This window comes from Callithrix jacchus, chromosome 3, assembly GCF_049354715.1.
Source record: "Callithrix jacchus isolate 240 chromosome 3, calJac240_pri, whole genome shotgun sequence".
Classification (NCBI taxonomy): Eukaryota; Metazoa; Chordata; class Mammalia; order Primates; family Cebidae; genus Callithrix; species Callithrix jacchus.
This window is the reverse complement of record NC_133504.1, coordinates 45500685-45528106: the sequence shown is the minus strand read 5'-3', so window position 1 is coordinate 45528106 and position 27422 is coordinate 45500685. Positions and strand designations below refer to the sequence as shown.

At 39.0% G+C, this 27422-nt stretch overlaps 1 protein-coding gene across 25 annotated transcripts in view; it reads right to left on the bottom strand.

Moving 5' to 3' along the window:
* SH3D19 (SH3 domain containing 19) overlaps positions 1–27422 on the bottom strand; it is a 206407-nt gene that overhangs the window by 112249 nt on the left and 66736 nt on the right. For 4 of the 25 annotated variants that reach the window (XM_078366407.1, XM_078366419.1, XM_078366416.1 and 1 more), the window contains exon 2: positions 23886–23956. The exons of the other annotated variants lie outside the window; for them this stretch is intronic. The gene's annotated coding sequence lies outside the window, so the exon portion shown is untranslated. The remainder of the gene's footprint in view (positions 1–23885; positions 23957–27422) is intronic. 25 annotated transcript variants of the gene reach the window in all.

Here is a 27422-nt window from a genome sequence, read left to right as displayed (position 1 = left end):
AGCAAATGATACTGCACTTAGTGACTATACAAGTTATTTAAACTCCCTAAGCCTCAGTTTTCTCATCTACAAAATAGGGGAAAATACTATCTTTATGGAGCTTTTATGAAAATAAGTGAATTAAAGGGTATGAAAGGTTTAGCTCAATATCTAGACCATCAATTCTATGACTCTAATTCTGTTACTACCGCTCTTACAATACCTTTAATGAATGGCTCAAGAACCACCTTCTCCATGAAGCTGTCTCTGATTCCTTTCTCTTCATCATCCTTGTATTCATTTCTTAGTGCCACTGTACTAAATTACCACAAATGTAGCCACTTAAGACAATAAAAATGTATTATCTTAGAGTTCTAGAGGCCAGAAGTCAAAATAAGTCTCACTAGACCCACTAATGCAGGGATCCCCAGCCCCTTGGCCATGGACCAGTACTAGTCCGTGGCCTGTTAGGAACCGGGTTGCATGGCAGGAAGCGGTGAGAATTACTGTCTGAGCTCTGCCTCCTGTCAGATCAGCATTGGCATTAGATTCTCATAGGAGCGTGAACCCTATTGTGAACTGTGCATGTGAGGGATCTAGATTTTGTGCTCATTATGAGAATCCAATGTCTGATGATCTGTCACTGTCTCCCATCACCCCTAGATGGGACCATCTAATTGCAAGAAAATGAGCTCAGGGCTCCCACTGATTCTACATTATGGTGAGTGGTATAATTATTTCATTATATATTACAATGTAATAATAACAGAAATAAAGTACACAATAAATGTAATGCACTTGAATCATCCCGAAACCAGCCCCCTGCACCTGGTCCATGGAAAAACTGTCTTCCATGAGACTAGCCCCTGGTGCCAAAAAGGTTGAATACCACTGCATTAATGTATTTGCTGGGCTACATTCCCTTTGGATGGTCTAGTAGAGAATCCATTTTCTCGTCTTTTGCAGCTTCCTGAAGTCATCTGCATTCCTGGGCTTATTGTCCTTTTCTCCAATAATACAGCATTTAAAAAAACTTTCTGACTCTGGTTTCTTCATCTACCTCCCTCTTCTACTATAAAGGACTCTTATGATGACACTGGGTCCACCAGGATAATCCAGAATAATCTCCCTATGTCAAATTGATTCACAACCTTAATACTTCTTTGCCATGGAAATGTGACATATTTGCAGGTTCCAGGGATTATGATGTGGACACTTTTGTCGGGAGGGGGATAGCAACATTCTGCCTAATGCGCCCTATCTGAACTCTCAGAGTATCCGTCTATACCACTTATTTCACGGTAAGCACATGACAGGGTACATTGCTATTTGGTTTTGGGCATGTGTCTGTCCCCTTAATCTAAGAAGTGTCTGATGTAGGCAGGGTCTCTGTCTTAGACTCTGCTTCACAGTCAGCCCTCTGTAAATGTTTGTTTGCAATGGTACTATCCGATGGCCTCCCATTTCCTTTTCTGCCCTGTATCCTTTATGCCGTAGTTGGTTGACGGATATATCGAACACTGCTGCAAAATGATGTGTCTTAAGAATTCCCATACATTTTTTTACTTTTTATAAATACAGTAGTGATTTTAGTGTCATTTTTCTCCTAAAACAATTCACATTTGGTCTATTCTTCTGCTCAACATAGATCTCGCCAAAACAAACCACACATAGGAAAAACTAAGGCACATTTGAACTGGAAAAGAAACCAGCTATTTGGTGACAGGTTGCTAATTCTTTTTAATAGTTCTTCGAAATGGCTCAAATGAATCATTTTGAATGTTGTATTCAACTGACTATTGAATTAGGTTTTTTATGATTTGGGGTTCTTATGTTAGTCATTTCAGAGATGAAAAATCAAAACTACCATCTGTATTGCCCCTTTTCACCCCAGGGTGAATTTCGTAGAGACTTTAGGAAAATGAACCTTTAATGAGTGTCAGTCAGGTCCTGGGAAGTAAGGCAGGGAGGGGAGCAGCAAGGGAAGCTGGCTTAGAGAGATGGGGTCATCAAACCTTCCTGCTGCTCCATCCTCAAGCTCCCTAATGATTCTCTTGCCTTAATAGTTACCTTCCTACCTCTTTTTGTTATAAAATATCTTTCAGCAAACAAAATTTGTGATTTAAGAAGGGATAAAAAGAACTTTTAGTTAAATATAAATCGCTATTCTCTGACTATCAAATTCAAAATATTAGGCCATTCCTAAGTGTTTTTCTTTCTTTTTTGGCTTTATTTTATTTCCAAGCATTTTTTGTCTGTCTGTTTGTTTGTTTTTTGAGACAGGGGCTCATTTTGTCACTTAGGCTGGATTGCAGTGGTACGATCTTGGCTCACTGCAGCCTTGACCTCCTGGGCTCAAGTGATCCTCCCACCTCAGCCTCCCAAACTGTTGAGATTACAGGCATGAGCCACCACACCCAGCCTCCAACCTTTATTTAAGGTTCAGGGGTACATACACAGGTTTGTTACATGTGTCAGAGGGGTTTGTTTTTCCATCCTCCCCCTCCTCCCACCCTCCACCCTCTAGTAGGCCCTAGTGTCCATTGTTCCTGTACTCAATGTTTACCTCTCACTTTTAAGTGAGAACATGTGGTATTTGGTTTTCTGTGGGTTTTTAATAAGGGCCATACATTTTACCTGGAATAAGAAATGCTATAAGAAAGGCAATCTGAGAAAGTGACCTAATAACAAATTGCTTTCAGTGTTTCCCAAATTACAATAACTTCTCAAAAATCCTGCAATTAAAAAACTTTAAGTTTGTTTAACACATTTCCCTAAGTAATCTGAGGATAAAACATTTCTTTCTTTTTTTCTTTGTACTTTAGATTCTGGCTACATGTGCAGCTCATGCAAGATTGATGCATAGGTACATTCATGGCAAGGTTGTTTGCTGCCTCCATCCCCCATCACCTATACCTGAAATTTCTCCCCATGTTATCCCTCCCCACCCTCCCTCCCACTATCCCTCCCCTAGCCCATTTCTTATGGCCAGGTGTGGTGGCTCGCACCTATAATCCCAGCACTTTTGGAGGTCCAGGGAAGTGAATCACATGAGGCCAGGAGCTCAAGACTCAGTCTGGCCAACATGGTGAAACCCCGTCTCTGCTAAAAATACAAAAATTAGCCAGGTGTGGTAGTGTACACCTGAGAGGCTAAGGTATAAGAATTGCTTGAACCTGGGAGGCAGAGGTTGCGGGGAGGTGAAGGTTGCAGTGAGCCAACATTGCGCCACTGCACTCTAGCCTAGGTAAGAGAGCAAGGCTCTGTCTCGAAAGAAAAAAAAAATTCTTACAAAATCAGATTTGGATCAGACTTGGTATCAGGTACCTAAGCATAGACAATGTTATCTTATTATCACCATCCATTCCCCCAGGAAACCAAGGTCCCTTTTACAGAGCTTAGTCTCTTAGTCATCTCCATGTCCAACACCAGGCCTGACCCATAGCTACTACTTCTCAAATGAACTGAACTCCTGCTGCTATAGGGCCAGGCACAGGATCCAAGTGCCAAAGGGAGTGCGAAGCAATGATAAATCAGTCCCCCTCCAATCCAGTCAGGTCACAAACTTTTTACGATCTTCTAAGATTATATTAATTATATCTTTTCTTTAATTCTATCACTTACATATCTTTGATTTTGCATTGCTTAGGTTAATTTGTACAGAATCACAGGTTACACAAAGAAGGTCAGCACCAATTGCTTACTGTCTCCAGGTATCTACTACTGGGGTGTGCCTGTAGTGGAAAATCAATAAATATTTCAGTATGACAATCTACATAGATGTTGAAAGCAGGAACTCTAGGTCAGACAGGCCTTGTTTTGAGTTCTTGCTTCACTACTTATTTATTACCTGAAGGACCGCAACAAAATAATGTCTTTAAGCTTCCGTGTCCGCTTCCGTGTCCACATCCGTAAAAGGGGGAGTAGTAGTAGTACCCTTCTCAACAAATTGAATGAGGATTAAATGAATAAAGGTATATAAAGGGTAGTATACTTTCTATGAATAAGTGCTCAATAAACATCTATTATGATGATAATATCAGGAATACAGAATATTTAGAAAGTTCATAATATTGTGGGCAGAATTATCTAAAAAGTTAATTATCTTTTGTCTACTAGGAATTTCTTAATGTGTAGGATTTTTTCTTTTTTATTACTGGTCAAGAGGACAGTAATATACTAATAAATAATTTCTAAACCTTCCCTATTCAATTGTTCAGCCTAATTTTCCTTCTCTTCTTTCCCTTTCCAGTCCTTCTGACCCAGAGGCTATTATGAAAATTAATAAATCTGATTTTTATTTTCCCACTGTAGCCTCCGGCAGAAGTAATAAATAAGCCCTAAAAGTAAGCAGAAGAAGGGAGAAAGAGAGCTAAAAGGCAAACAGATAAACAATACCAATCAGGGATCACCATCCCGTCTATTCTCCCTAATGTTTTCCCCCATTAGTTTTAGTCCTCATTGTCATTTTTTAAGACTTAAGAGTCCCCAAATGAATTTTCTAAGTAGGATGAATGAGTGGCATAAAGCAAGGAACTAGATAGATTAAATGTAAATTCTTTATTTATTAAATTACTGGAATCTGCCTCAATATTTCAGGGTAGTATGGAATTCTTAGACAAGAATACAGAAAACAAAAATAAAAATTACTATTTCAGGTGCCAAAGGACAGATAACATCTCTACACATTGGTTTTCAGCTGTTAAGCGTAAAAATAAAGATTTTATTTTCTTTAAAGGGCAAAAGTCCCATTTTTTACTGTCTTCTCTTCTGTTAGTTTTGTTTGTGCCACAGAGCTCATAACATAAAGTTATACCTTTGTGTAGCTGACCCTGCAAAATGAACAAATATCAGAAACTGCTGTAACCAAGAGACTCCCTCATGGGCTCCAAAGATCAGGTACCTCCCCCTGGTACAAGAACACTCAGTTCTGCCAACCTTTTCTACTTGGATGAGTATTCCTCTGATCTATGTCTTCAAACTGAGATTTTTAACCACAGTGGGGCAGTCTTGATCTCTAATCTAGAGTGATAAAAAAAAAAAAAACAACTTTTTCTTTTAATCAAGAAAAGGTAAAGCCACAGCCAGGCCTTGACAAACTAGCCGAGGATAGGGAATGTATCCTCAGTACAACACAACATCTGTTGCAAATTCAAGCCCACCCCTGTCCTTCCTCTCCACTTCATTAACTTCCATCCATACAACACTTCCAAAATGATACAGAAATACAAACAAAAAGAAGGTCCAATTGTTTCATTCTATTATTCATTGTGTAGAATGCTTCTAAATTAAGTGCTCGATTCTGACTTTTCACACTTCTGAAGATTCATGGAATTCTTGAGTGAGAAGAGATACCTGGAGACATCTGTCACCTTTACTCTGAAGCCTTGTTTGATTTTTCACAGGCAGAAATAACGTCCTCCACCCTGACATCCATATGTTCAGTGCTTAGCGCCTATTGGCACTTGCCACATTTTGACTCACATTATAATCCTCTTTATGTCTTATTGCTTCCACTATGATAAGGTCCTTTAAGACAGAGCCTTTATAGCCCTTGAAATGCCTGGCAGAGTACCTCACACAAAATAGGTACAATATAAGTCTCTGTTGTTAAATATACAGGTATGGACCCTCTCTATACCTCTGCAAGCTGGAGATTGGCTAAACCAAAAAGCCTCTGTGCTGTTTGTTTTTGTTTCTTTTAGGGGTAGATGTTATTAATTCATAGAGAAGAAGCACTGTGCTTACCAAAAGGCTTCAAAAATTTTGTATTCGGAAATAACACATTTTGAAGTGCTACTTTAGAACTGCAGAATTACTAAAAACATAATATTCATGTAATGAAAAATGTACTATTTTGGGAGGGTGGGAAGCAATGCAATTATGACAAGGAAGCTACACAAGGGATTCCCTTCTGTATAATAGACATAGACAAAAAGTAATCTAAAAAATACGTTGACGGAATTTTAAAGAACACAAGGCAAAAACACAGACATAGAAGACATAAAAATTAAGAGCCATGAAAAATAGATTCACGAGGTCCATATTATTCATTCTTTTACACGTCTCCTGAAATGCTAATTCAGCATAAAATTAGATAATACAGCTAATAGAAGGGGTAACATGCTCAAAGGTATGAGAGCTGAAAAGTTATAAACAGGAGATAAGCTTCCCTGAGACTTTAGTAGATAAATGACCAGAAGCAGATTTATCTTTAGAACATGCTCTAAAATTCTGTATGAAAAAAACTCTTGGGCCAGGTGCTGTGGCTCATACCTGTAATCCCAGTGCTTTGGGAAGCTGAGGCAGGAGGATCGCTTGGGGCTGGGAGTTTGACACTAGCTTGGGCAACATAGGGAAACCCTATCTCTACAAAAAAAAATTTTTTTAAATAAATTAGCTGGGCACAATGGTATGGGCCTGTAGTCCCAGCTACTCAGGAGGACTCTGAGGTGGGAGGATTCTTTGAATCCAGGAGTTTGAGATCAGCTGGAGTAAGATGGTGAGATCTGGTCTCTACAAAAAAGAAAAATTAAAATATCAGCCAGGGACAGTGGCATGAGCCTGTAGTCCCAGCTACTTGGGAGGCTGAGGCAGGAGGATGCCTTGAGCCCAGGAATCCAGGGCTGCAGTGAGCTATGATTGCACTCCTGCACTCCAGCCTGAGTGACAATGCAAGAACATGTCTCTTAAGAAAAACAGTCAAGGGAGATTCTCTTCACTGTGTGTTTCATAAGCAGAAGATTCTGCACATGAGGCATAATTTCTCAGTCATTCTCATCATTGACCAGATGTCACCAAAGCATGAGCAATATCATTGGTATATATTTAATTTTAAGAAGTTATTGAAAATACACACTTCACACCCACTAGGAATACTGCTTTCTCTTCCATTAATTTTGTTTGCGCCACAGAGCTCATAACATAAAGTTATATCTTTGTGTAACTGACCCTGCAAAATGAAAAATTATCAGAAACTGCTGTAACCAAGAGACTCCTTCACTGACTTTATACAATAGGATTATAATGTGAGTCAAATACCCCTTGATACCCACTAGGATAGGTATGATGAAAAAGACAGATAATATTAATAACAAATGTTGGCTAAGATGTAGAGAAATTAGAACCCTCATATACTGCTGGTGGGAATGTGAAATGGTACAGTTACTTTTGAAAACAGTCTGACAATTGTCAAAAGGTTAAACATGGAATTATTATATGACTCATAAATTCTAATCAGGTTTATACCCAAGAGAAATAAAAACATGTCTATACAAAATCCTGTACACAAATGTTCATAATAGCATTATTCATAATAGCCAAAAAGTGAAAATAACTCCAAAATCCATCAACTGGTGATGGATAAAATGTGGTATAGCCATACAATGGAATATCATTAGCAATAAAAAGAAATGAAGTACTGGTCCATGCCACACATGGATAACCCTTGAAAACATTAAGAAAAAGAAGCCAGCTGGCCGGGTGCAGTGGCTCACACCTGTAATCCCAGCACTCTGGGAGGCTGAGGCAGGCAGATCACGAGGTCAGGAGTTCAAGATCAGACTGGCCAACATGGTGAAACCCTGTCTTTACTAAAAAATACAAAAATTGGCTGGGCATGGTGATGGGTGCCCATAATCCCAGCTACTTGGGAGGCTGAGGTAGGAGAATTGCTTGAACCGGGACCCGGGAGGCAGAGGTTGTAGTGAGCCAAGATCATGCCACTGCACTCCAGCCTGAGCTAACAGAGTGAGACTCCATCTCACAAAAAAAAAAAGAAAAAGGCAGCCAGCTGTGGTGGCTCATGACTGTAAGCCCAACACATTGGGAGGCTGGGGTGGGAGGGCTGCCTTAGCCCAGAAGTTTGAGATCAGCCCCTGATCTCTTAAAAAAAAGAAAAATTAAAAAATTAGTTAGCCAGCTGTGGTGGTACATGCCTGTAGTCCCAGTTACTTGGAAGGCTGAGGCAGAGGATTCTTTGAGCCCAGAAATTTAAGGTAGCAGTGAGGTACAATTGTGCCACTGCACTCCAGCCTGGCTTACAAAGCGAGACCCTATCTCTCTAAATAAATAAATAAATAAATAAATAAATAAATAAATAAAATAAGTGAGTCACAAAAGACCACATTATATAATTCCATTTATATGAAATGTCTAGACTAAATATGTCTATTTATAAAGACAAAGTATTATAGATTAGTGGTTGTCTAGGGTTGAAGGGCATAAGAGTGAAGGCTAAAGCATTCAGATTTCTTTATGGATTATGAAAATGTTCTAAAATTGATCATGGTGATGACTGCACAACTCTGTGGATACACTAAAATCCACTTACTTTATTTATTTAGTTAGTTTATTTGAGATAGGGACTCATTATGTTGCCCACGCTGGTCTTGAACTCCTAGGCTCAAGTGATCCTCCGATCTTGGCTTCCCAAAGTGTTAGGATTACAGGTGTAAGTTACTGTGCCCAGCTGAACTGTACACTTTAAATCGGTGAATTCTATGGTATATGAATTATATCTAATAAAGCTGTTACCAAAAAAAAATAATAACCCTGATTAGATGAGTGAATAATTGAGCTGTTCATTGTTATACTTGCAGAAGTATGAAACTATATGAATTAGAGCTCTTAAATATATTTTCAATGGATACAATTTGGTCTGATATTAAAAATTTTTAAGTTCATATTTCAGCCAGTGTTGGTGGCTCATGCCTGTAATCCTAGCACTTTGAGAGGCTACAGTGTGAGGATTGCTTGAGCCCAGGAGTTTGAGACCAGCCCAGGCAACGAGTGAGACCCTGTCTCTATAAAAAATAGAAAATTGGGCAGGCATGGTGGTGCATGCCTGAAGTTCTACACAACTGAGAAGGCTGAAACAGGAGAATTGCTAGCGCTTGGGAGGTCAAGGCTCCAGTGAAGCATACCACTGCACTCCAGCCTGGGCAAAAGAATGAGACATTGTCCCCAAAAAAAAAAAAAAAAGTTCATATTTTCAATTAACAACATTCTAGAGGTAGATTTCTCGTTCTTTACAAAAATGACTTATGAATTTCATATATTGGTTGGCCAACAAGATCTATGCCAAACTGAAAAGTAATGGTAATAATTAAACCTATGTTTATTGACTTCCATTTCCTGGGCCATATGCATCAACTCTAATCCTCACTGTCCTACAATTAGTCCCATTTTAAAATGTGGAATCTGAAGTTCTTAGGGGATAAATAACATGCCCAGAGTCACAAAACCAGGAAAGGGCAGATCTGGGACTGGAACCCCACCCAGCCTGACTGCAATCCCATAATCCAGATGGCTTTTCAGACAGCACATTTCTGACATATTTTTAAAAACAGATAGTAAAAGAAAGTAAAAGCATCACATTTTTATTAATAAGTAGTTTTGCTTGTAAAAAGGAAAAACTGAAATGGATTGAAAAGAAGAAAATATATTTAGAAGCACAGCTTTTATATGACTTTATATAATTCTTTATACCCTTGGGTGACTGACAGTTGATTTGGAAATTAATGATAACATTTTAAGACATAAAGTGTTTTGTATGAGAGCTTCAATAATAAAGGGGGTTATACTTAACAAGGGATATAAGATTCTAAACCTCTAAATATGATACATGGGATAAACGATCTTTAATCCCATGTATAAATAAAAAAGATAAACGATCTTTCAATAAAAACCTGTAAGAAAATCTCCCAGATACATGTAGGAAGCTGAACATAGATTTGGCATTGATGGTACAACTAAGCTATATGAATCCAGAGGGAAAAGAGAATATGCAGAAGAAATTTCCCAATAACAACTCCAGGTGACAGATGCACTGATAATTCCATGAGGTCATTCTATTAGAAAAATTGCAAAAAGGTTTACAGGGAAGAGAACATTCCCAAACTTTTCTTCCATTTCCCTAGAAATAAATAGCACAATAAAAAAGAAAGACCTATCTCTGGTTATCTGCCCTCAGTCTTTATGATGCTAATCAGCTTGGAGCGAACAGAGCTGCAATAAAGAATCTGCATACTTCCTAAGTAATCTGTGTCCAAATATTTGTAGAAAAGTCATTTAATATCTAAGTTGAGAGTACTGTTATGAGCAAAAAAAAGTATAATAAACAACAAAATGAAAATTTAAGCCTGTATACTCTAAAATAGAAAAAGAAATGTCACTTGCTTTCTATTTTTCTCTGCAAATTCCGTTAAGATGTGGGAGTGAAATTGTATAAGTTGTTGGCATGGGCCCTCAAAACAAAATGAGAGTGAATAGTAAGTGATGCCTGTCTCTTACAGGTCAGGATGTCACTGACAACATGGAAGTTCTTAACTGTTTTAAGCATTTATATTATGTTGACTAGTGGCAGAAATTAAGTCCCATATGGACAAGAGATTAAGCCAGATAATGGGTATGAAGGTCCTTCCTAACACAAATGACTAATTACTAATGTTATTATTTTGAAAACTGAAAGAAACCATAGATCTGTATCATATGTTTCCAAGGCTGTCTCCTAAGTCAAAGCATTACAACTGCTGGGAGAAAAGCTGGACATTTCAAAAAAACCATTTTTCCTTAGTATTGATAAAAACTGCTATTCTTTGATATAAGCTCAGAGAAGACTGAGTACTGCAGTTTGAGAATTCTGCTAAATAGGAGACAAACCATAAACAGAGATTTTCAAACTCTTGCCAGACCAAGAACTGAACAAGGAGTACATCTCCAAATATCATACCTTCTTCAAAGAGTAAAACGTTCAGCAGAACTAGAAGACTCACTGTGGAATTTCCAAAGCCTTATGTACATTTGTTCAGGGCATTATCAGGTGTTGACTGGAAGGGAGGCTGAGTTATTTCTGTGGCTTGGTAAAACAGCTTGTTATTAGCCCCTGAATTTAATAAACTAGGGAATAAAGTTTATTTGACCCTTAAGGATCTATAGTAAATAAGACACAAATATCTTACTGTGGTATCACAGAATCTTTCCACATCTCAAACAACAACAACAAAAATACACACACAAAAACGCCCAACCCTGCTTAAGGGTTTTGTTTTGTTTTGGTTCAAAGATATCTTAGTACATGAGTTTGGAGAACAAATCTTTAGATTTTAGAGAAATTGTTCAAACGTTGACAGGGCATAGAAGGAAAGCTTAACATTCAATTTAACCCAAGGAAAATAGGATCTGCAACAAAGTCAGGAAAGGAAGATTCTAATACTTGGCTCTGAGTTGTTTCTTTTTACATCCGAGGATCACAAAAGAATGACATTTTCTCAGAATTATCTTGTAAGTAAAAACAAACAACAAAGATGACCAAAACTGAGGTCTAAATGTAAATGCAGGTCTATTTTAAAGGGCCTGACCAAATCATGTTATAGTCAGAGACAGTGTGTACAGTCAAGTGAAATGTGCATTCTGAGAGAGCCTAAGCGCCAATGTAACTTGGGAATGTGGTAGTCTTTTAATTGTGCAGACAATTTAAAACAGTTAATCTGTACATAAAACATGTTTTCAATATTGAATTGAAATGTTAACCAAGTGTCACTGAGTGTAGCTATCTCTAAAACATAGCCATAGCAAAAGTGACAGGTAAACAGATTTCTCTGTTGTAGAGAATTCAAATATATATATATAAAATTAAGTTGCTTAGGAGCTTGATACCAACCTTTCTTGTTACTGACCTTTCTGAGTTAAAGCCTTTAAAAATCAGTAATATATTAATATTAATTTGTTCAAGTCTTAAATAAGTAGTTGTAACTATTCAGTTCCATGACTCAGTGCCCTGTTAATTTGTGTTTTAGGGGAAAAAGTGAGGAGACACTGTTTCAGGGGAAAAAGTGAGGCAAGATTTACACACCAATGCTTAACTAAAGTGAAGGGACTTCTCCCTTAGCAGCATGAAGCCTATATAGAGGTGGGTTCTTTCTACTTTCCAGACTTTAAGAGCAACTGTGCTCAGAGCATCTAGATATTCCTCATGCCTGTTCCCTGTAAAAGACCATAAACATTCCTGGTTTACTGTAGCTGAAAAGTCATCTAAATTCAAATTTATTGGACGGCTTTTCATTGGTCCAGTGTGGGCTGCTGAGTCTTTTTTTTTTTTTTTTTTGAGATGGAGTCTCACTCTGTCTCCAGTCTGGAGGGCAATGGCGCAATCCTGGCTCATTGCAACCTCTGCCTGCCGGGTTCAAGTGATTATTCTGCTCAGCCTCCCAAGTAACTGGGATTAAAGGCATGGACCACCATTTCCAGCTGATTTTTGTATTTTTAGTAGAGACGCAGTTTCACCATGTTGGTCAGGCTGGTCTCAAACTCCTGACCTCAAATGACTGCCTACCTTGGCCTCCCAAAGTGCTGGGATTACAGGTGTGAGTCACCACGCCCGGCCTGGGCTTATGAGTCTTTTACTGGGACTTGACCCATTCTCACTTCCCAAAGAGTTTAAATACTGGGATGAAGTTAACTGGAGAAGGAAAAATAAGGAAGACTGGAAAGATATATGACTTTATAACCCCATTGAAGACAAACAAAAAAAAGTAAGGCCGAAATATAAAGTTTTTCCCCAGTGGCATTTGTTTTAGCATGTTGTTTTAATTTATGTTTTTAGGAAAAATTCGCCATCAGATTAAATAGCTCAAGTTACAAAAAGCAAATACCCTAATACCACATAAAATATGAATCTGAAAAGGAAAACCTAACTCCTGGTACATATCTAGAGGATTACTAACAACATTTCTATTTCTCTGGGTTTCAGGCATTTCAGGAAAACATTTGAATTAAGGTTGTGTATTTATCCTTTCAACATTTGAATCATTTAACATAGAATGATCAAATTCTGTTTCTAGCTTATCAAATTACCTAACACTTTTTTTACAATGATGATGTTCAAAGCTGGTGCAATAGAGTCATTCTTAGCTACCATTGGTAGGAATGGGTATAATCTTACTGAAGAGCAATTTAGGTCTTTAAAGAGTTTATTACTCTTTCTCCAAAATTCAGCTTCTAAAAACCTATCTGCAGGAAATAGAAAGGTGAGATAAATTTCCAGATGAAGATATTTATTGCATTATTCTTTATAACAGCAAATCTAAATAGTCAACAGTAGAGAAATGACAAAATTTATTTTGTCATTAATAATTTTAAAAATATACTATGCAGTTATTTTCATATTCAACTTTAAGTGTCAGGCACCTACCTAAGTGCTTTACTCACTTGGCCTTCTCAAGCGCCCTGTGAAGTATATTCTCTTACTTAACAGTTCCCATTTTATTGATGAAAGAAGTGAAAAATGAACACTGAATATCTTATGCCTTATAATGGATGGGTTCATTGTTATATTTATTCTGCTTATCGTAAGTAAAGAGGTAATGACATTGCTGCTACAAATAATTCCTTTTCAGCCCCTATAGAGCCTTTAGATAATACTGAATGGCACAAAGGATTTATGTAAGATTCATCCATGTTTAAACTTCCCCAAGGTCATGGAACTAGAAGTGATGGTGCTGGGATTCCAAACCAGCAGTCCAGCTCCGGAGCTGAAACTCTTTAGCATCATACCATGTTGCTGTTTTGTGTATTATTTTTCTTTGTATTTCTTTTAAAATGTAATCCTGAATTCTATAAAATGATAAAATGTTTATAATTTTTCTTTCACAGATTTTTGTTTCAATATTCACACACAAAACTGGTCTCTGATTTTCTTTTAGGAGAAATATATTTTCTGTGTTTCAATGTCAATGTTATTTTACCTTCATAAAAAGGAACTAGAAGCCTCTCCTTAATTTTTCTGTTCTAGAAAAGTTTAAAATAGCATTAGAATAATCTATTTCTTAAAAGTTTGGTAGAATTTCTTTGTAAGCTCTGAAGGAGAGGGAAAGGAAGGTAGTTCTATGACTACTTCTTTGTTTCATCAATAATAACTGATTTGTTATTTAAATTTTGTTATTTAAATTTGTTCTTTTAGATTTTCTTTTCTTTCTTTCTTTCTTTTTTTTTTTTTTGAGGCAGAGTCTTGCTCTGTTGCCAGGTTCCAGGCTGGAGTGCAGTGGCACAATCTCCGCTCACTGCAACCTCTGCCTCCTGGGTTCAAGCAATTCTCCTGCCTCAGCCTCCCAAGTAGCTGGGACTACAGGCGCATGGCACCACACCCAGCTAATTTCTGTATTTTTAGTAGAGACAGGGTTTCACCATGTTGGCCAGGATGGTCTCGATATCTTGACCTCGTGATCCACCCGCCTCGGCTTCCCAAAGTGCTGGGATTACAGGCTTGAGCCACCGCGCCCAGCCCTCTTTTAGATTTTCTAAGAGTTCTGGAGTCAGCTATAGTCATATTTTCTATTTAAAAAAATGTAAACAGATTTATTAAAGCATAGTTTACATGACATAAAATTTACCTACCTGAAGTATACAATTGGATAATTTTTAGTAAATTTACAGAGTTGTGCAATAATCACCATGAGATCACTTAGAACATTCCCATCACCATAGAAAGAGCCCTTTTGCCCATTTGCAGTCAATCCCTGCTGCCATCACCAACTCCTCCATTTTAATAGTTCAGCTCTATAACCTTAACAGATATGTTTATTTTATGTGGATAAAATAAGATAGTGGAGATGAATCTTGGATATATTCTATATCCACATCAAAATGACTATACCATATCAAAATATTTAATTTTAAGAATTGAATGTGGTACTCTGCACAAATAGTATAATTTTCTTATAGCTCATTAAAGCCACCTGGTACTTATGGGAAAAACAAATAGTATGTCTGTTCTCATTTTCCTATGATCAGCACTGAGACTTCATAAATGCATATTCCTAATAGCTCCATTGGCAGCAAGCAATAGGAAGCAAATACCAAAATATGATCACAATAACCATCCTGCCTACAGATGAAATTGCCATTTTTCTTCATGTTGACCAAATTTTCAAACTATAATATATTTTTTAATGTTTTACTTTTACTTTTAGAGACAGGGTCTTTCTATGTTTCCCAGACTAGTCTTGAATTCCTAGCCTCAAGCAACCCTCCTGTCTCAACCAACCCTCCTGCCTCAACCTCCTGAGAAGCTGGGATTACAGGTGTAAGCCACTGTGCCCGGCTTTATTTTCTTAATTTATTCTTTTTATTTTTTCTAATGAGAGCTTAGGAAATGTCTAGCTATTTCTGAAATGAACAAAGTGTTTTATCCATAGTGTTCAGAATTTAGTGCTTAGAATTAAGCACAGCTGATTAGAACACCAGCCAATATATTTTTAGTTTGCATTGAAAAGAGATTTCTCTAATTAGGAAGCATTAGTGTCATTTGATTTTTTGATTCTTGCTTCAAAGTTCTTCCCATAAAACAGGGAGCATTAAGTATAAGATTAAACTTAATTTAACAAGAAAATATTTTTACATGTTCAGACATGAATAATCCAGTCAGTAGCATTTTTAGATCTAAGAGCATTAGGAAAATTGCTCTCAGCATTGAGAAATTCTTCCAATGATAAAGGTCAACAGAAAGTAAACTCTTGGAGAAGTGGAAAGAGCATGAACTTTGAAGCCACAGACATGGGTTCAAATTTCAAGTCCACCAAACACTAGATAGGTGTCCATATTCTTCCTCTTGCCTTTGTTTCCCTCCTTTCTGCCTGGCAGCCTCTTACAAAAACAAAACAAAATGCAAACAAAGCACTTCAATGGAAACATACTCCCAAGATTTCCTTAAAGTGAATTTACACTGATTAAATTTTTTTAAATTCAGGAACTAAAGTAACTAAGTTTTTCTCTTGTCAAATCAATATCCTTGTTGGCCATCTGTTACTTTTCTGTCATCTTCTACTAGACGACATAAAGTGAGCCTCAAAAACATTTAAGTGCATATTGCAAGATTGTTTTGAGATTTAAAGAGATGTGTACTTACATGAATGCCCAACTATAAAACACTCAAGGGTATGTAATTATTGTGCTGACAAGTATAAATTCACAATAAAGGTATTCAAAACACACATATACTCATACATATATTCAGAGTCTGTTCATACACTTCATGGTAGGTATATATTCATTATATCTATAAAAGTCACAATATGTTAAAATACTCTCTTAGTTAAATAAAGAATTATAATTGGCTCCTCTAGTTTCATACTTAAGATTTGTTTTCAAATGTTTCTGTGACAGAAGTGTTAGAAAGTTATTAAGTGATAAGAAATATGACTTTTAATTGGAGATCGTAAATAAAATATTCTATATAGATAAGCATGAGCAAATGAAGAACGTTATTAACTCTAAATCTGTACTACTATATATTAAGCATATACTATTACAGGTCCCTCTTTCCAAAACAGGTCAAAGTTTAAAGATCCAAAAACCTGAATATTGATATAAAACTTCTTTCCAACTTTCTCACCACAAACTCGGAATTAAACTCATATGAAATCTGAAATCAGTACCTCATATGGGTTTAGCACAAAATTTGCGATTTTTGTAAACTTCCTGTTTTAAAAAAAAAGATTTAGAAGCAACATTTTCAGGAACAAAGGAACAGAAATCTGATCTGACCCTTTTTTATTGCTTTGATGACTCCCATTAGGCTCCATCTCTTCCTTTGATCACTTTCCTCTTTAAGGAACTAGTTAAGGCCAGATCTATTCAAGTTAAGCCTTAATTTTGGAGAAGTATTAATATTCCATCCTCTACATAAAAAAAATGAAATAATCCTATTTTTTAATTCCCAAATTTCAGTTATTCCTCCCAAATTAGTGCCATATGCTTTGGCTAAAATATTTTCTCCTAATGGTCCCATCCAATTGGCCAAAATTTAGGGGTTGGAGGTAGAGATAATCAGTGTGAATGAGCACATGGGGAAAGGGATTACTCTCCATCACTGTGAATTGGTGCCATCTGTTTGGAGGATGATGTGGCAATAGAGGTCAGATTCTTAAATGCACATTGTCTTTTCTTTAATACTTCTGTGTCAAAGCAATTCTTGTCGAAGCAATTTCTCAAGAAGGGTAAAGAATACACACACACAAACACACACATATATACTTCAGCATAATTTATAATAGCAAAAAATAAAGAAAATCTAAGTGTCCATCAACACAGGCATGATTTTAATGTTAGGCTACTTCTGTATGTGGAATGTTATGCAGCTATTCTAAAGAACAGTAATCAGGTTGGTACATACTGGCATGGAAGGACTTTAAAAAAAGTTAAGCTGCATGTATAATGATATATAGAATATCTTCATGTTTTTCTGTGATGAAAATATATGCATACTATATATATAAAAGGAATGCAACCACATTTTTATAATATATAAATACATATTTTTATAATATATATATTTTATAATATATATATAAAATATATGTATTACACAGACATGTGTATATGGGCCCCACACAAATATATATGGATAGGCAGCAAGAGAAGAAAAAGAGAGAGAGAGATCTGGAATGATGCTCACAAACAACCCATGAGGTGCTAGAAGTGGAGACAGTAAGAAAGGAAACTTTCTATTTTACCTTACACATTTCTCTGCTGTTTAAATTTTCTTAGTAATTTTAAAGAAAAAACCCAACCATATATTATGCCCAGCAGGCAGCAGAAGAAGAGGGAGTCAAATCTATTAATATATTTTTTTTTTTTAAATTTTTTATTGGATTATAGGTTTTGGGGTACATGAGCAGAGCATGCAAGACAGTTGCGTAGGTACACACATGGCAGTGTGCTTTGCTTTTCTTCTCCCCTTCACCCACATTTGGCATTTCTCCCCAGGCTATCCCTCCCCACCTCCCCCTCCCACTGGCCCTCCCCTTTTCCCCCCAATAGACCCCAGTGTTTAGTACTCCCCTTTCTTTGTCCATGTGTTCTCATTTTTCATCACCCACCTATGAGTGAGAATATGCGGTGTTTCATTTTCTGTTCTTGTGTCAGTTTGCTGAGGATGATGTTTTCCAGATTCATCCATGTCCCTACAAACGACACGAACTCATCATTTCTGATTGCTGCATAATATTCCATGGTGTATATGTGCCACATTTTTCCAATCCAGTCTATTATCAATGGGCATTTGGGTTGATTCCAGGTCTTTGCTATTGTAAACAGTGCTGCAATGAACATTCGTGTACATGTGTCCTTATAGTAGAACGATTTATAGTCTTTTGGATATATACCCAGTAATGGGATTGCTGGGTCAAATGGAATTTCTATTTCTAAGGCCTTGAGGAATCGCCACACTGTCTTCCACAATGGTTGAACTAATTTACACTCCCACCAACAGTGTAAAAGTGTTCCTATTTCTCCACATCCTCTCCAGCATCTGTTGTCTCCAGATTTTTTAATGATCGCCATTCTAACTGGCGTGAGATGGTATCTCAATGTGGTTTTGATTTGCATCTCTCTGATGACCAGTGACGATGAGCATTTTTTCATATGATTGTTGGCCTCATATATGTCTTCTTTCGTAAAGTATCTGTTCATATCCTTTGCCCACTTTTGAATGGGCTTGTTTGTTTTTTTCCTGTAAATCTGCTTGAGTTGTTTGTAAATTCTGGATATCAGCCCTTTGTCAGATGGGTAGACTGCGAAAATTTTTTCCCATTCTGTTGGTTGCCGATCCACTCTAGTGACTGTTTCTTTTGCCGTGCAGAAGCTGTGGAGTTTCATTAGGTCCCATTTGTCTATTTTGGCTTTTGTTGCCAATGCTCTTGGTGTTTTGTTCATGAAGTCCTTGCCTACTCCTATGTCCTGGATAGTTTTGCCTAGATTTCCTTCTAGGGTTTTTATGGTGCCAGGTCTTATGTTTAAGTCTTTAATCCATCTGGAGTTAATTTTAGTGTAAGGTGTCAGGAAGGGGTCCAGTTTCTGCTTTCTGCACATGGCTAGTCAGTTTTCCCAACACCATTTGTTAAACATGGAATCCTTGCCCCATTGCTTGTTTTTGTCAGGTTTATCAAAGATTGTATAGTTGTATGTATGTTGTGTTGCCTCCAGTGCCTCTGTTTTGTTCCATTGGTCTATATCTCTGTTTTGGTACCAGTACCATGCTGTTTTGATTACTGTAGCCTTGTAGTATAGTTTGAAATCCGGTAGTGTGATGCCCCCCGCTGTGTTCTTTTTGCTTAGAATTGACTTGGCTATGCGGGCTCTCTTTTGGTTCCATATGAAGTTCATGGTGGTTTTTTCCAGTTCTGTGAAGAAAGTCAATGGTAGCTTGATGGGGATAGCGTTGATTCTGTAAATTACTTTGGGCAGTATAGCCATTTTCACGACATTAATTCTTCCTAACCATGAACATGGAATGTTTCTCCATCTGTTTGTGTCCTCTCTGATTTCGTTGAGCAGTGGTTTGTAGTTCTCCTTGAAGAGGTCCCTTACGTTCCTTGTGAGTTGTATTCCAAGGTATTTTATTCTTTTTGTAGCAATTGCGAATGGCAGTTCGCTCTTGATTTGGCTTTCTTTAAGTCTGTTATTGGTGTAGACGAATGCTTCTGATTTTTGCACATTGATTTTATATCCTGAGACTTTGCTGAAGTTGTTTATCAGTTTCAGGAGTTTTTGGGCTGAGGCGATGGGGTCTTCTAGGTATACTATCATGTCGTCTGCAAATAGAGACAATTTGGCTTCCACCTTTCCTATTTGAATACCCTTTATTTCTTTTTCTTGCCTGATTGCTCTGGCTAGAACTTCCAGTACTATATTGAATAGGAGTGGTGAGAGAGGGCATCCTTGTCTAGTACCAGATTTCAAAGGGAATGCTTCCAGTTTTTGCCCATTCAGTATGATATTGGCTGTTCGTTTGTCATAAATAGCTTTTATTACTTTGAGATACGTTCCATCGATACCGAGTTTATTGAGGGTTTTTAGCATAAAGGGCTGTTGAATTTTGTCAAATGCCTTCTCTGCATCAATTGAGATAATCATGTGGTTTTTGTTTTTGGTTCTGTTTATGTGGTGAATTACGTTGATAGACTTGCGTATGTTGAACCAGCCTTGCATCCCTGGGATGAATCCTACTTGATCATGATGAATAAGTTTTTTGATTTGCTGTTGCAATCGGCTTGCCAATATTTTATTGAAGATTTTTGCATCTATGTTCATCATGGATATTGGCCTGAAGTTTTCTTTTCTCGTTGGGTCTCTGCCGGGTTTTGGTATCAGGATGATGTTGGTCTCATAAAATGATTTGGGAAGGATTCCCTCTTTTTGGATTGTTTGAAATAGTTTTAGAAGGAATGGTACCAGCTCCTCCTTGTGTGTCTGGTAGAATTCGGCTGTGAGCCCATCTGGGCCTGGGCTTTTTTTGTGAGGTAGGCTCTTAATTGCTGCCTCAACTTCAGACCTTGTTATTGGTCTATTCATAGTTTCAGCTTCCTCCTGGTTTAGGCTTGGGAGGACACAGGAGTCCAGGAATTTATCCATTTCTTCCAGGTTTACTAGTTTATGTGCATAGAGTTGTTTGTAATATTCTCTGATGATGGTTTGAATTTCTGTGGAATCTGTGGTGATTTCCCCTTTATCATTTTTTATTGCATCTATTTGGTTGTTCTCTCTTTTATTTTTAATCAATCTGGCTAGTGGTCTGTCTATTTTGTTGATCTTTTCAAAAAACCAGCTCTTGGATTTATTGATTTTTTGAAGGGTTTTTCGTGTCTCAATCTCCTTCAGCTCAGCTCTGATCTTAGTAATTTCTTGTCTTCTGCTGGGTTTTGAGTTTTGTTGATCTTGCTCCTCTAGCTCTTTCAATTTTGACGATAGGGTGTCAATTTTGGATCTCTCCATTCTCCTCATATGGGCACTTATTGCTATATACTTTCCTCTAGAGACTGCTTTAAATGTGTCACAGAGGTTCTGGCACGTTGTGTCTTCATTCTCATTGGTTTCGAAGAACTTCTTTATTTCTGCCTTCATTTCGTTGTTTACCCAGTCAACATTCAAGAGCCAGTTGTTCAGTTTCCATGAAGCTGTGCGGTTCTGGGTCGGTTTCTGAATTCTGAGTTCTAACTTGATTGCACTATGGTCTGAGAGGCTGTTTGTTATGATTTCAGTTGTTTTGCATTTGTTGAGCAGTGCTTTACTTCCAATTATGTGGTCAATTTTAGAGTAGGTGTGATGTGGTGCTGAGAAGAATGTGTATTCTGTGGATTTGGGGTGGAGAGTTCTGTAAATGTCCACCAGGTTTGCTTGCTCCAGGTCTGAGTTCAAGCCCTGGGTATCCTTGTTGATTTTCTGTCTGGTTGATCTGTATAGTATTGACAGTGGAGTGTTAAAGTCTCCCACTATTATTGTGTGGGAGTCTAAGTCCTTCTGTAAGTCATTAAGAACTTGCCTTATGTATCTGGGTGCTCCTGTGTTGGGTCCATATATGTTTAGGATCGTTAGCTCTTCTTGTTGTATCGATCCTTTTACCATTATGTAATGGCCTTCTTTGTCTCTTTTGATCTTTGTTGCTTTAAAGTCTATTTTATCAGAGATGAGAATTGCAACTCCTGCTTTTTTTTGCTTTCCATTAGCTTGGTAAATCTTCCTCCATCCCTTTATTTTGAGCCTTTGTGTATCCTTGCATGTGAGATGGGTTTCCTGGATACAGCACACTGATGGGTTTTGGATTTTTATCCAATTTGCCAGTCTGTCTCTTTTGATTGGTGCATTTAGTCCATTTACATTTAGGGTTAATATTGTTATGTGTGAATTTGATACTGCCATTTTGATTCTAAGTGGCTGTTTTGCCTGTTAGTTGTTGTAGATTCTTCATTATGTTGAAGCTCTTTAGCATTCAGTGTGATTTTGGAATGGCTGGTACTGATTGATCCTTTCTATGTGTAGTGCCTCTTTTAGGAGCTCTTGTAAAGCAGGCCTGGTGGTGACAAAATCTCTGAGTACTTGCTTGTTCGCAAAGGATTTTATTTTTCCTTCACTTCTGAAGCTCAGTTTGGCTGGATATGAAATTCTGGGTTGAAAGTTCTTTTCTTTAAGAATGTTGAATATTGGCCCCCACTCTCTTCTGGCTTGTAGTGTTTCTGCCGAGAGATCTGCTGTGAGTCTGATGGGCTTCCCTTTGTGGGTGACCTGACCTTTCTCTCTGGCTGCCCTTAGTATTCTCTCCTTTATTTCAACCCTGTTGAATCTGACGATTATGTGCCTTGGGGTTGCTCTTCTTGCGGAATATCTTTGTGGTGTTCTCTGTATTTCCTGCAATTGAGTGTTGGCTTGTCTTGCTAGGTGGGGGAAATTTTCCTGGATGATGTCCTGAAGAGTATTTTCCAGCTTGGATTCATTCTCTTCGTCCCCTTCTGGTACACCTATCAAACGTAGGTTAGGTCTTTTCACATAGTCCCACATTTCTTGGAGACTTTGTTCATTCCTTTTTGCGCTTTTTTCTCTGATCTTGGTTTCTCGTTTTATTTCATTGAGTTGGTCTTCGACTTCAGATATTCTTTCTTCTGCTTGGTCAATTCGGCTATTGAAACTTGAGTTTGCTTCACGAAGTTCTTGTATTGTGTTTTTCAGCTCCTTTAATTCATTCATATTCCTCTCTAAGGTATTCATTCTTGTTATCATTTCCTCGAATCTTTTTTCAAATCTTTTTTCAAGGTTCTTAGTTTCTTTGCATTGATTTAATACATGATCTTTTAGCTCACAAAAGTTTCTCATTATCCATCTTCTGAAGTCTAATTCCGTCATTTCGTCACAGTCATTCTCCGTCCAGCTTTGTTCCCTTGCTGGTGAGGAGTTTTGGTCCTTTCTAGGAGGCGATGTGTTCTGGTTTCGGGTGTTTTCCTCCTTTTTGCGCTGGTTTCTTCCCATCTTTGTGGATTTGTCCGCTGGTCGTCTGCGTAGTTGCTGACTTTTCGTTTGGGTCTCTGAGTGGACACCCAGAATGTTGATGATGAAGTATTTCTGTTGCTTGGTTTTCCTTCTACCAGTCTAGCCCCTTCGCTGTACGACTGTTGAGGTCCGCTCCAGACCCTGCTTGTCTGGGGTGCACCTCTAGTAGCCGTGGCACAGCGAGGGATGCTACCAGTTTCTTTTTCTGCTCTCTTTGTCCCAGGATGATGCCTGCCTAATGACAGTCTTTTGGATATAGAGGGGTCAGGGAGCTGCTTGAGGAGACAGTTTGTACTTTATAGGGGTTTAATTGCTGAGCTGTGTGCTCTGTTGTTCATTCAGGGCTGTTAGGCTGCTATGTTTGATTCTGCTGCAACACAGCTCATTAAACAACCCTTTTTTTTTTTCTCAAATGCTCTGTGTTGAGGGGTTTGGGCTTTATTTTTGGATGTCCGATCAGGTGTCCTGCCCAGCTCAAAGGCAGACTAGCCACTGTTTGGCTGCCGAGGCTCCGCCCTGCTGTTGTGTGATTCACACTGTTCCTGCCGGCTCTGCTGTGGTCTCCGCCACGCCCTGCAGCGGAGTCTCTTCATTGTAGCGTGTTGCCTCAGCAACGGCAGGCTGCGTCAGCAGTGGGCGTGTATCTCAGTTGGGGCGGGTTGCCTCGGCAACGGCTGGCTGCGTCAGCAGTGGGCGTGTATCTCAGTTGGGGTAGGTTGCCTCCGTAGTGGTGGACGCCCCTCCCCCACAGAGCGTCTCGGACCGTCTGCCCGGGATAGTTTGAAATCGCGGTTTTGTTCGTCCCACTGGGTATCCCAAGCGATCTGTCCCTGCAATCCCCTGGGCTGGGCTACTGTGCAAGTCTCGTTCAGTCTCAAGTCCAGCCCTCTCAAGTCTCAGGTTGCCGGTTCAACAAGGCACCCGGACAAGCGCGCCCTGTGGGGATTGCTGGGTAGGGCCGGCCGCTGCCGCCCCGGCTGCCGGCTTCACCAGGCAGACCTACTGCCTGGCGTCCCGTGTCTTTTTATACTTGGGAGTTTCCCCGTTCTGTGGGCAACAAAGATCAGTCTGGAAATGCAGCACTGACTCACCGTTTGCGAATTCAACGCGGGCTCCAATCCTGGGTTGTTCTCACGGCGCCATCTTGAGTCCCCTCTCAAATCTATTAATATTTTAATAACAGCTATTAATTTTCAGATTTCTTTCCATCAGTTCTGCTGGAGAGAAAGAGCATTCTGCTTTGGTTGTAAGTACACAATTCCTAACACCAAGTCTCCCAGCATGGTTTTGTGAACCAAATGGAAAACTGTGGTCAAAAAAGGAGCACAGTTTGGCTGGATACATCTTAGTTGAGGATCAGTCAACAAAGACTTCTGGCCGATGGATCCATTCCAGTCTCTAGTTTCAGGAGCTCTGGCAGGGAAGGAGGGCACAGACCCCAGAACACTCCTGAGAAGCCCTCGCCTATCCCTCCTCCAACATTCACTGCCTTTTAATCATAACCTGCCTTTAACATTAAATGATCTTTCACTAGACCTTAGGCACCACTTCCACGGTCTTCCTGACCTTATTATCACCAATACCTGCACCCTTTCTAGAATCTCAATTTTAAGTATCCCACCTTGCCAACCCATTTGTTCTTCCTTTTTTTTTTTTTTTTGAGACAGTCTTGCTTTGTCACCCAGGCTGGGGTGCAATGGTGTGATCTTGGCTCACTGCAACCTCTAACTCCAGGGCTCAAGCGATTCTCCTGCCTCAGCCTCCTGAATAACTGGGATTACAGGCACACACCACCACACCCAGCTAATTTTTGGATTTTTAGGAGAGGTGAGAGTTTTACCACATTGGTCAGGCTCATCTAGAACTCCTGATCTCAAGCGATCCACCTGCCTCGGCCTACCAAAGTGCTGGGATTACAGGTGTGAGCCACTGCACCTGGCCCACTTGTGCTTTCTGGAACTCCTTGCAGCGAGAAGGCCAATTCCAATCATTTTCAACTCCATCAACATTTATATTCTACTGACTTTATCTTGCTTTACTCTCTACACCCTCCTCATTCTTTACCTTCCTCCTTTCTAGCTTAAGTTCATGATTTCTCATTGTAATCACTCCCCTGTCCCTGCTTCATCATACCTACCTCTGAAAACCTGCTTGCAGTCAACCCTCTGCTCTCTCCATGACTCTACCCACATTGCTGAGCAGCACTGGTGAACACACAACTATGCCAATTTCACTTGAAATTCACGTGGATCCTTTCAGCTGCCCAGCAGTCACACTATTCTTTTCTAAGTCCATTCATCTCCCACACTGCTACATGACTAGCACATTTCTCCGTAAGTCCTCAATACCTCCATTCCCAGCCTCATTCTCAATGGATAACTTCTATGTTTCACTGAGGAAGCAGAAACAATAAGCAGAGGAATTCCACCACCACACCTGCTACCAACTGGCATCTGTACCCATGGCCTTTGCTCCTGTTACAGGAAAACCCATCTGTGTTCCAACCTAAGCATTCTCACCTTCCAATTTTTGAGTTGGGAGCTGTTCCCTGCTCAAGAACACCACTGCAGCACTATCTGCTTTCTTTCCTATGTCATCAATTTCCTCCTCTTTGCTGCATAATTCCATTAGCACACAAACAGGATGTAATCTCTCTCTTGTTGTAAAACGACAAGAACAAAAGACTGTGCCATCCAGCCTCTTTTGCCAGCTGTTTCTCTGTTCCCTTTACAGCAGAACTACTTTTTCTATCTCAAAGTACTGCCCTTTTATTCTCTCCATGATGCTAAATCCAATGGTTGGTTCTCAGCCATCTGGAGCATGTAGCAGCCTATCAGCTTCCTCCTCGAAACACTTTCTCTACTCAGCTTCCAGGATACTACTCTCGGTTCTCAGCCTACCTCACTGCTATCCTCTCAGTCTCTTATTGGTTCTTATTTATCTCATGAAACTTAGGTGGGCTCAATCCTTAGCATTCACAGTGGGCTCAATCCTTAGCATTCACAGTGGGCTTTACTTATATTCACTCACTGGGTGACCTTACCTCAGCTTACGGCTTTAAATACTATGACATGCTGATGATACCCTAATCTTGCCCCAGTTTGGGCCAAGTCTCCAAATTCTAGATTTATATATTCAAGTGCCTACTGGATGTCTCCAGCTGGACATCTATCAAGCATCTTAAACTCATGCCTACAAATGAACTCTTCATCTACCCTCCAGAAAGCTTCTCCTTCTACAATGTGTCCCATCTCAGTAAACAGTACTTCCACTCTTCCAATGGCTCAGGCCAAAAACCTTGGAGTCATCCTTGACTCCTCTCTTCTTCTCATAACCACATCTAATCCATCAGCCGGTCCTGTGTGTTCTACCTTCACAGTGCAACTAGAATCTGTCACTTCTTACCACGTCTCTATATCCCTGTTCCAAATCCACCATCACCTCCTGCCCAGATTACTGCAATAGTTTTCTGCCTGGTTTCCCTGCTTTTATCCCTTACCATTAGCAATCCACTCACCAGTGTGATTCATTTAAAATTTAAGTCAGATCAACTATCTTCCCATTCCACTAGGAATAAAAACTGAAGTCCTCACAATAGCCTGCAAGAGTCTACATCATCAGGCCTCTGTTCCCTGTCTGACCTTATTTCTGACTGCTGGAGCCCCTCATTCACTCTGCTCTGGCCATAATGTTTCTCAAATGTCCCAAGCACATCCCTGACTCAGGAACTTTGTAATGCTGTTCTCCATGCTTCAACCCCTCTTCTCTCAGTTATCCACCTGGCTCAATTCCTCTCTTACCTCTCAGGGCTCTGCTCAGAAATCACCTCAGTGATGCCTTGTCTGACCATCTTATTTAAAAGTTATGTCCGACTCCCAAATCCCTATGTACCTAAGCCTATTATTAAACATAGTACTTGTCATGATCTGACTTACAACTACAACACAACCTCTTTGAGGACAGGGGCTTTTCCTGTGTTGTCATACCTCTATTCTAGAACGGTTCCTGGTATGGGTATTGAGTAAGTGATTGCTGGATGAATGAATAAGGTTTCCTGGACTTGGGAGGCTGCTGTAGCAAGGAGGGAAAGATAACTGGATTTTGACTCAGAAGATCTGGGTTTAAATATAATTACAGACTAGGAAACAGAAGAAATAGCTTTGTTACTGCGCAGTATAATTAGTTAAGCCATTTAACCTCCAAGGGCCTCAGTTCCCTCATCTATAAAGGGAATGAAAACATGCTTTACTCACACAGCCACTGTGTGAATGAAAATGTCAGGCAAATGTAAAACGCTATCAGGCTTCTGTAACTGATCACATATGTTTAACTATTTAGAATTACCATGACATTTCTAGACAATAGTTTATGCTTAGAAGATTTAGTCACTTTGTAAACCAAAAGGATACCTTGAATTATAATAAAGATTTTAAACTTCTGGGCATTATGGCAAACATTATTTTTGCTTTCTGTCCGGAGGCCTTACCATTCTTTTTTAAATACAGGGATGTGAGACTTGCCATCTTGAGATCTCTGATACTTTTATTTGGCTCTGGAACTATCCTTTCCACAGGTGTGGAAATACAAGTTAGATTCCTCAGTTTACAAAAAATGCCGAGAAAGTCCAA